We start from the raw sequence: 10373 nt of genomic DNA on the forward strand, positions 1-10373 counted from the left end.
AGATCCTTAACCCACTGCACCACAGTGGGAACTCCATCAGTAATTTTTCTAATTTGCCATCCCTCACTACCCCATGCAGAAGTTTCTAAATCTCTCTATCCATTTCATCTTTGCTTCTTTTCTTCCCCTCTCAGAGGAGGTCCTTCTCAAAGATCAGCTGTTATACTTAACATTCTTACATCCATGTGCTTCTGCCACAAAGCCTTCCTTTCTAGGCATCCTTCTCAATGTATCTTCACTGCAACAAAGCATCCCTTTTAAGACTATGGGTGCTGGAACCAATCCGAGTTCAAATCCTGACTTGGTTGGCATGGCTACCACCTCTGTGACTTTGGATAAATGGGTTAAGCTTCCACTGCCTTATCTTCAAAATGGGCACAATGATAGTGCCTACCTAAAAGTTTGCTGTTAGAATCAAATGAGTTAATATATTTAAAGAATTTAGAAGATTATCTGCCACCTAGGAAGTGCTCAATAAACGTTCACAAATTAATTTCCTTGTTGGACTTGTTGGCCATGGAGCAGAAGATGAATAAGGAGCATTAGAAGGATGAAAAACATCTATAACATTCTTTAAAGAAAAGGAGAAAAGGAGTTGACCAGGTACAAATAAGAAGTAACCAGCAGTCCAGTTAATATTAGTGATTGCCATTCCAGGAATTCTACTCCTGGGTATAAACCTAAGAGAAATGAAAACACATGTCTACCACATAAACCCAAATATTCATGGCACCATTATTTATGATAGCCAAAAAGTGAAAATAACTCAAATACTCATCAACAGATGAGAAGATACATAAAATGTTGTTTATCCATACAATGGAAATTCCATAATGAAAAGGTAAGAAGTATTGATTCATGCTACAATATGGATGAATCTCAAAAAAACACCATGCTAAGTGAAAGATGCCAGTCACAAAGGGCCATATATACTATGATTCCATATATATGAAATGTCAAGAATAGGCAAATCTATATAGACAGAAGGCAATGAGGGGTTGCCTAGGATCAGGCCAGGGGAGATTGGGATTATTGAAAGGAGAGGGAAATGGCACAGGATTTCTTTCTGGAGTGTCAAAAACATTCTAAAATCAATGGTGTGATGGTTGCATAACTGCGACTATTTTTAAAAACATTTAGTGGGAGCTCCTCTGTGGGGCACCCGGTTAAAGACTCAGTGTTATCACTGCTATGGCACGGGTTTGATCCCTGGCCGGGGAATTTCTTCATGCCGCAGGTGCGACCAAAAAATAAAATAAAATAAAAAATATTGAAATGCACGCTTTGAATGGGTGAATTTTGTTGTATATGAATTATATCTCAATAAAGCTGTTGCAAAAAAAAAAAGCAGCAAAACAAAAGACAGTGGCCTCAACATTTGTTGCGCTGCCCATCTGGTAGGTTTTGTAGCATTTAACTTTAGTTCTTTCCTTTTCTAATCTAGAACTGATTTCTAGAAACTTTTACTCACATTTTCCTATAAAATTTCATGCTTAATTTTTGAGGTTGCTGTCTCCTTCCATCATTTTCCCACCATGGATATCTGACAGTTGATCCATTTAAGAAGATATTTGCTTTGATTACCTAATGCTCTGAATTTCAAGGCCAATTTTGAGTCTAGGTGTCTTGTATCTGTTGTGTCTTTCAGACAAAGAAAAGAACAGAGTACTAATTAGATAAGTATTAATTCGAGGGAGCCTTTGCTTTGAAAGATAACTTTTCAAAAAGTGCTTAAGCCTTTGAAAAAAGATACCTGCCCCAACAGTGGTGCCTTCTGTGAGGGGAAAGAGGCTTAATGTGCCCCCAAGTTTGATGAGGCCATTTACCTCTGGAACACCTATCACTTTTACCAAATCATATCCTGTTCCCTGAACCTTTGATTAGTCAAGTGTATATACAGAACTGATTTCAGTGCTTGTTGACGAGTCTTGCACAACCTCATCAAAGTTTTATTATCTCCAGGCCCTGAGAACATGTACAATGTGCAGGAAGAGATTTCTGTGATCTACTTCAAAACAAAATAAGGGAGCATTAATGATTAAATCATAATCTTCATTGGTTTTTTTTAAAAGTAAGCCTTCATATACTGTATTCTCACTCCTACCCTCGCCTCCCCACACACACAAGCACATGCGCACATGCACACCATTTGTTCTAGGGTTTGAACAAAATAGGTATAAGCAGGCCTCTCAGGATCTGTACTGAAAACATCATATTCGCATTTTTGCCTTTTTAATCACCAAACACATAAGACCTGAGTATATATACATTCTTATATACCCACTGATAAAGAATTAAATGGTTCATTTTTGGAAAAGTGTTAACAGACTTTAAAAAAAATCAGTTGCAATGTACTTCTGTATCAGTGGTTTTCCAATAAGCTATGAAGCCATTATATTTAAAGGGGTAGCCACAGTTCTACAGAAAGAAAAAAAAAAAATGACCTAGTCTATGCTACAGGAACTTACAGTAAATATTACACCTGAGAGTCTATTTTGAAACATGCATCTAGGTAAATGCTGACAAAATTAAGCAACTAGAAAGAGATTTTTGCATTTATGATTAAAGATGCTGATTCTACTGCTGTGTTCATGAATAATTGTTTATAAGGGCCATCTTAATTTTGCTAATATTTAAGGAATAAAGAGAGCCAAAGATTTTATTTCCTTGGAAAAAGTTATTTATGAACTCCCCTTGGATCTATTTTTAAGGAATTTGTTTATGAGCTTGGGGAGTTATTTTCTCAGGAAATAGTCATCATGGAAAATCTCAGTATAATTGTTGCATCCAAATGTGTTTTTTAATTACTTAATTGGATAAAAAAAAATAAAACACACCAGAACTTGCTTTCAGTCAAATTATTTCTCAAAAGATGTTGAGGGGTTTCTGTTGAAAAAGTAGTGAGAGTTATCATATAGTAAGTAGGAGAGAGGAGAGTTTTCTCCTTTCCCAAGTATTGTGTAGTGTAAAGTTACCAAATAAAATCAATTCTGAGAGTTAAAGTCCACTGTTTACATAATTGCTATTTTAATACGTTAATCTTATTTCAAGAAAACAACGCTCTTCATTTGGTGTAAATTTGGGAACTGTTGTCCCCCACCAGCACATCTGGTGTCACCTACTGTGTTAGTGGTAAGTACTGAATATATGTTAGGTTAAAGAAGATACTTTTCTTTCTTTTTTTTTTTTTTGCTTTTGCTTTTTAGGACCACACCCATGGCATATGGAGGTTCCCAGGCTAGCGGTCAAATCAGAGCTGCAGCCGCCGGCCTACACCACAGCTACAACAACGCAGGATCCTTAACCCACTGAGCAAGGCCAAGGATCCAACCCGCATCCTCATGGATACTAGTCCGGTTCATTTCCACTGAGCCATGACGGAAACTCCTAAAGGAGATACTTTGTAAGCTGACACTCTTCCAGAGGTGATGGCCATTAGGCTTGCTCCCCAATTTCCTCCAGCTGAACAATGAATAACCTGAGGCCCTAAGGACCTAGGCTGGGGTTCTTTTCAGGCCTGTCAAAGGAATAGACGTACTTAAAGTCTTTGAAAGATGCTGCCCCTCATGATTATTAAAGTGTCCTCACATACTTTACACACACTCACTGTTTGGCGTTGGGAGCTTCTCTATGGCTAATACATCTGTCATTTGGGAGCTAAGACTATTCTTGCTTTCCATTAAAAGAATATTCCGTTAATGAATGCAGTCGACCGTAGTAGTGTCAATAGCAGAGAATTTCTGCAGGATTGGTTGCCAGATTCAGGAAGGCAAGCATATCTAAGTAAAGTCAAAGCAAACGGTCCAAAAAAGATTTGGGCCATTTCACTGGAGTCATTAGAAAACTTTCGAGATGGAGAGAGAGAGGAAGGGAGTGCAGTAGAAACATATGGTGGAAAGAAAATTCCCTGGAACATTGGCACTAAAATGGATCAAAGTAAGAAGTGAAAGAGAAAAGTTAAGAAATAATAATAATAATTCAAAACAAGATTTTTTTTAAAAAATGCTGGATAGGAAGCAAATAACTAAGACTTCCTCCAGGAGTTTGCAGGAAAAAGGGAAAAAGAGACTCAGGTTCTGGAAGGAAGTAGCCTGTGCTTTACTTGATACTGGGTAGGAAGTTAAATGCTTAGGGAGGCACATTCCCCACTTCAGGTCAGCAGGGTACCATTTAGTACATTACTGCTGAAGTACCCTGGTGACCTGAATGAATTAATGCAGCTTTCAAAGGTGCTTAACTTGCAAGCACTGAGAGCTCAGGCACTAGAAGTGATAAATATTCTATTAGTTCTTTCTATTTAATATACCAAACACCCCAAAATGCCAGTAAAAGGAAGTTTCTTTAAAGTGAAAGGATTCTGTTGTGACAGGAAACAGTCAGGTAGCAACTGTAACCAGCAGTATCTCCCTGAAGCTTGGAGATGCCCCAACAGGTGTGTAAGTTCATCATTCCAGTTGACTGCATTCCTACATTCGCCAGCTTTTACGTTACATCGCATCTGCCACATCTTTAAGGGAATCTGTAACTTGAAGGAATAAGAAGTAGGCTCCAAGATAACTCACCCTCGACAAAACTGTTATCTGCCTCTGCAGCTCCCAGCCCTTTTCCTACTCTTCCAATCCCCGCTCTTCTTATCCTCAAGCATAGCAAAACACGTTCCTTAGCCAAGCCTCATGCTGGAGACAAGGGCTTAGGTTGAGAAGAGGCCAGGGTGAGAAACCCAGCATGGATGCTTACCCTCTGTGAGGACTTGAACAAGAAATTTTGCTCTAAATCTCAATTTCCTTAGATGTCAAAATGGGAACAATAACATAAAACTGAAAATTGAATGAAATAATGCACATGAGATGTTTAACTCATTACGATTGTTGTCAGTATGTTCTCTGTTCAACAACTGGTACCGTTTTAAGAGGTGATAAATGGATAAGTCAATTATTAATATGGTTTCACTGACAACAGACAATCTGGCATCAGAAGAAGGGTACTTGGGGTAAGAGTCTTCCCATTAGCTCGCAAATCATGTAGAGACAGTTGACTGCCAACTCCATCAATAAATAAGGCTCTTCTTGACAAACAATCATGGACAAAAAAATCAGTACTTTAAAACGCGTAAAGCTTTCCTCCCAAATAGGAATTAAGCAATACAGTAGTAGCTCGTGTCTTTACATCCTCAGCCCTGCATTCCACTCATTTTATCAGCAGATATCCAGGGACAAAAAATTCTTCAACCCCAGCCTTCCTCTACACTACTCCTTAAAAACCAGTTAATCAGAAAATATATCAGAGTTCTTGCCATGGCTCAGTGGAAACAAATCTGACTAGGATCCATAAGAACGTGGGTTCGATCCCAGGCCTCACTCAGTGGGTTAAGGATCCAGCATTGCCATAAGCTGTGGTGTAGGTCACAGATGTGGCTCGGATCTGGTGTTGTTGTGGCTGTAGTGTACGCCGGTGTCTACAGCTCTGATTCAACTCCTAGCCTGGGAACCTGCATAGGCCACAGGTGTGGCCCTAAAAAAACAAAAAGGAAGAACGAAAGAAAAAAAGAAAGAAAATATAACCCTAACTTTTATTCCTTAAGCGTCAAGGAGACAGAAGTGTATATTCTATGCTTTCTAATATTTCCAACGACAGAAGGCTTTAGGAAAATCTGTGCCAATAAAGTATTGAGAGTAAGGTCTCAACACATATTTCTATTTACATGTACATATTTTATATACATAAGTATTATATTCAAAGCTGCAAAAGTAGTTTTCCTTAAAAACAGGAAAACTAGGAGTCCCCAGTCTGGCGCATTGGGTTAAGAATCCTGACTGCAGCAGCTCTAGTCACTGCAGCAGCATGGGCGCCATCACTCGGTTGGCACAGGGGGTTAAAGGATCTTGGTGTTGCCTCAGCTGCAGCAAAGATCAAAGGGGCAGCTCAGATTCAATCCCTGGCCCAGGAACTTCCATATGCATAGGTGCAGCCATAACAAAAATAAATAGGAAGCCTAAAATATTAATACGATATTATAAAAATGAGTGAAATGAAATGTCGCCACATATAATTATTATCTGTGATAGTAACAGAACTGTCATGACAATAATTTACCTTCAAGCAGAATTCTGACCAACAGCATTGTAGACTGAACTCAGAAAGATTCTCAAAGCACAAACTAAAGTAGCATCCTGGATCCAGAAGGGAATTAACTAAAGTTGTAATCTGATACATTTTACATTGTTTAGTAAATGGCTTTCTTCTTTGTTTCTAGGCAATGCATCCTTAGTGCCACTCTCATATTTAGAGAACATTAATGGTCCAACTGATAGAAAAGCTCTCTTTCACTTTGAAATTCCCACCATAACTGTTGCCTGAAACTGACTGACAAAGTCTTGCAATGCAGGAGAGCAATAAAAGTCAGCCAAGACATGCACGTGACATTGTTCTACATCTACTGATGACCCAAGAAAGCAGACACACTTGGTCTTTTGACCAATCCTTGTTGAAAAAAAAAAAAAATGGGAGCTTTTGAGGGCTAGTATATGGATTCAACGCTTCATTTGATGAATGTCCCTGCCACACTGGAAGAACCGAGTGAGTGAGGAAGCATCACCTTAGAGAAGATGGTTTGTATCCTTTCATATTAATGGGACAGAACCTCCATAAACAGGGACATTTTAAAACCTGACTCAAAGTTAAGTGCTCAAGGAATGTTTCTGTATTTATTAAAAGTAAACTTGGATGTCATTTGGGTGTTCTGCAAACAGAACATCAATCACCACATTCCTCCTAGGCTGCAGAATCTGTGAAGACGTTTCCTAATGGGTTCTTGGGGGCTGCGCCTCCATGGTTGTTCTTCTTTTGAATAAATCACATCATCGTAAGCTCTCTCAAAGTACACTGACAATTTTGGGGTGGGGGAGGGAAGTGCCTTTGAAGGCTTGAATTATCTGAATAATGAACAAATCTCCACGTCTAATTGAACTCAGCCTGAGCAGAGGCTCAGACTCAAAGCAAACTTGGTAAAGCATTTCCAGTAGAACTCAGGCAGGCCAGATGTTCTGGAAGCAGAACCGCCGTCATTATGCACATGCCAGCTCCTCCTCACTCCACCCCGGGCCAAGACCCTTTCAGCAGCAGGAGGCCTGCTTAACATATGACTCTGGCCGCCTTATGGCATGGCATCTCAGCACCCATCTGAACATTGCAGCGATCTTACACCAGCTCCACCGAAGGGGACTGTTACTCAGAAGCCAGAGGAATATGCAAGGAGGGCATGTTGATTTCTGTTGTCTCAGGAATGAGGGATTTACTGCTTTGGGTTAAATCCAACGGTACCTACACTTCACATGAGATGGAATGAGCACAAGTTACACCAAAAGGGTAACATAAATCCTAAGGTATGAGTGGACATGGTCCTGAAGTGAAGTGAACGGCAGTGCCAGAGGGTAGAAGTGTGTGTATGTGTGCGCGTATGTGTAAGGAAGTGAAGGAAGCTCTTAAGGTGGGGCACGGCCCTACCACGTCTCCATCGTTGATGTAACTGTTGCCCTCTCCCCTCACACATCAGAAATTCATGCAGATGAAGTAGTCCCTGTAAAACCAAAAGCACCCTGGGAAAGACCTGCCAGTCATTTATACCCTTGAATGCACGCACTACTCTGCTCTTGTGAAAAGGCTCCTCTCCCCCTTAATTACAGGAATGCTAGTTTTCTTGGGGGAATTAGCTGGGCAATCTTGCAATACAGAGAAGATATAGGTAGGAGAAAATGCAAGGACTTCAGCAAAAGGGAAAAGAGTCTAACGGTGTGTGCCTGACGTGCAGGCAGAGGGTAGCACTAGTTAAGGAAAGACGTGTGAAAAATAAAACAGGAGGGTTCCCGTGACACGCTCTGCTTTCTCTAAATTGAGTTGGGGTTTGTTAACAATTGCACACTAAAAACCATTTTATCTATCCTGACATGGATGTAATAAGTTGCTAATACCTGGTCTAAAGTAATCCTTCTAGAGATTGGCATGTATGTATGCATCTATATCTATCTACATAGAGATATATCTATATATCTCTTCAGATACATTATATATATCTTGTATATATGTATATATATTATGTGCACATAATATATATGTATTATGTATATTATGATGTTATTACATATGTATGAACATATGCATGTATTAGGTATATATGTATATGTATATATTATATGCATATAATTTATATATTATGCATGTATATATTATGTATATGTATGGTATTACGTAAGTATGCACACATGCATGTATTATATGTGTATGTATTATATAATGTATATGTATGTATATTATGCACTTATGTGTTATATATGTATTTATGATAATGTATATGTGATATATATAATGTGTATATTATGTACCTGGAAAGGTAGAAATTTTTGATCATTTTTTTCCTACTGGAATACAAAGAGGCTTCTCAGCTCACAATGTAATGTATATTTCTCACCATGTGAATGCAGTGAGAATGTCCACATTTGTGCTGGAGTAGTTGAGTTCTAACACACGCTGTGCTTCAACAAATGTCAAGCTTAAAAACAGAAGGAGACGTAGTAGATTGGGCTGGCCAATTACACTGCGATCTGAAAACACCAGTGATTTATTAGTTGCTGTTAGCTAACCAGCTGATCTCTGCTTGATCTGTGTATTTATTAGTTATAAGTATTACGCAAGCATGTATTGTTCTACCACAGAAACTGTTTTTTCAATCTCTGCCTTGTCTTTTTATACGAGAATACAACAGAATAATTTGAATTGGGATTACTTTTTTTGCAAAGTAAATCTGGCACCTGGAATTAAATTTCACACTGCATTTCAACCTTGAAAGGAACAGAAATCTGAAACTAATACAAAAAGTGCAAAAATTTCCATATTCAGGTTAATGTTTAGCAACAGAAAAGAATAACTTTTGTTTATCTCTGAAAACAGCTTTCTTCATCTAAACAAATGACTAGAATAAGATTAAGAAAAACCTGTTTTGGTTTTTCAGATCCACACACATATTTCAATTTCCTTTTGCACAATGACTTTTATGCAAATGGGTACCACACAATCTCCTGACCTCTTTTACCATCACACGGGGACAATGACAGTTCAATAATTGAAATGGTACATATCTGGTATATTTGATTTTAAATTGCAAAGTTGGACTCGGGCCTATTGAAATGAAAATGCTTGTGATTCTTTGTTAATTCCAACCTGATCGGGTTATTATTTCCTGCCACTAAAAAAATAAATAAAGCAAAAAAGGCAGGTGAAGCTAATTATTCCATTTTTTGTTTCCTTGCCACATACTTTGCCCAATGTGGTTTCTGGCATTCTCTTCTGTGACCCTCCCCCACACCTTGATTTTAGTTCTTAACCCGGATTCTTTCATCCATAACATGGATAATGAGAAAACTCCAAAAATGTTCCTTGGGGAAATGTTACACTAAAAGTTACCTAGGACTAAATCCCATGTGTCTTCCTTTGCTCACCATGGAGATGAGAGATTCATTCACTGCCTTCAGCCAATCTGAAATCCAAATATGAAAACAGCCTTATGGAATTCAGACAGACTCATCTCCTTCAAAACTAGCACATGCAGAAAGGAAAAAAAAAAAAAGCTAGTATAATTAAGCTTTTGACTTTGAACCAGAGAAGCTATGAACACCTCACTTAAATATACATATATTATAAAAGCAGCTGGAGCACAAGCGTGAAGAGTGAATTTGCATGCCCTGCATAGGACGGTGGTCAACCAATCAGCTGGCCAGAAAAATCTCAGCTATTTTTTTTTTTTTTTTTTTGGCTGAAGCATGTAGTGGCTCCACATGGGATCTCAGTTCTCAGACTGGGGATTGAACCTGGGCCACAGAGATGAAACTGCCGAATCCTAACCACTAGACCACCAGGGAACTCTCTTGGCCATTCTAAGGAAAGAATAAGGTAAAATGTAAATCTGAAATATTGCCAAAGTTTTACTTGTTCTCCCTCAGTCTGAATGTGTAGCACTAAGTGGTTTTCATTCTATCTTTTTCTGGAGACTTTAGAAAAAGATTGAGATCATTTAGGGGTAGACCCCACTGTGATGCATTTTTTTTTTTTCTTAGCTAAAGGTTGGAAGTAAAGTTTTTTTTAATGTATTTCTCAGTTTATGCATGGGTCCATTATTCATCCTATAGATATATATTGAAGACTCATTATGTGAGTACCAACTGACACAAATTTGTAGAAGATGCAAAGGCGTGAAATGAGAAAAATATAATCAAATCTAATAACGTGGTTAGCTGAGAAACACTGTTTTGACATTATACACACACACACTTTGGCTTGCAACACTGACTACAGCTATCGATGCACTCAGTACTTTTTAATCT

The sequence above is a fragment of the Phacochoerus africanus genome, chromosome 6 (assembly GCF_016906955.1).
Source record: "Phacochoerus africanus isolate WHEZ1 chromosome 6, ROS_Pafr_v1, whole genome shotgun sequence".
In the NCBI taxonomy this organism is placed as follows: Eukaryota; Metazoa; Chordata; class Mammalia; order Artiodactyla; family Suidae; genus Phacochoerus; species Phacochoerus africanus.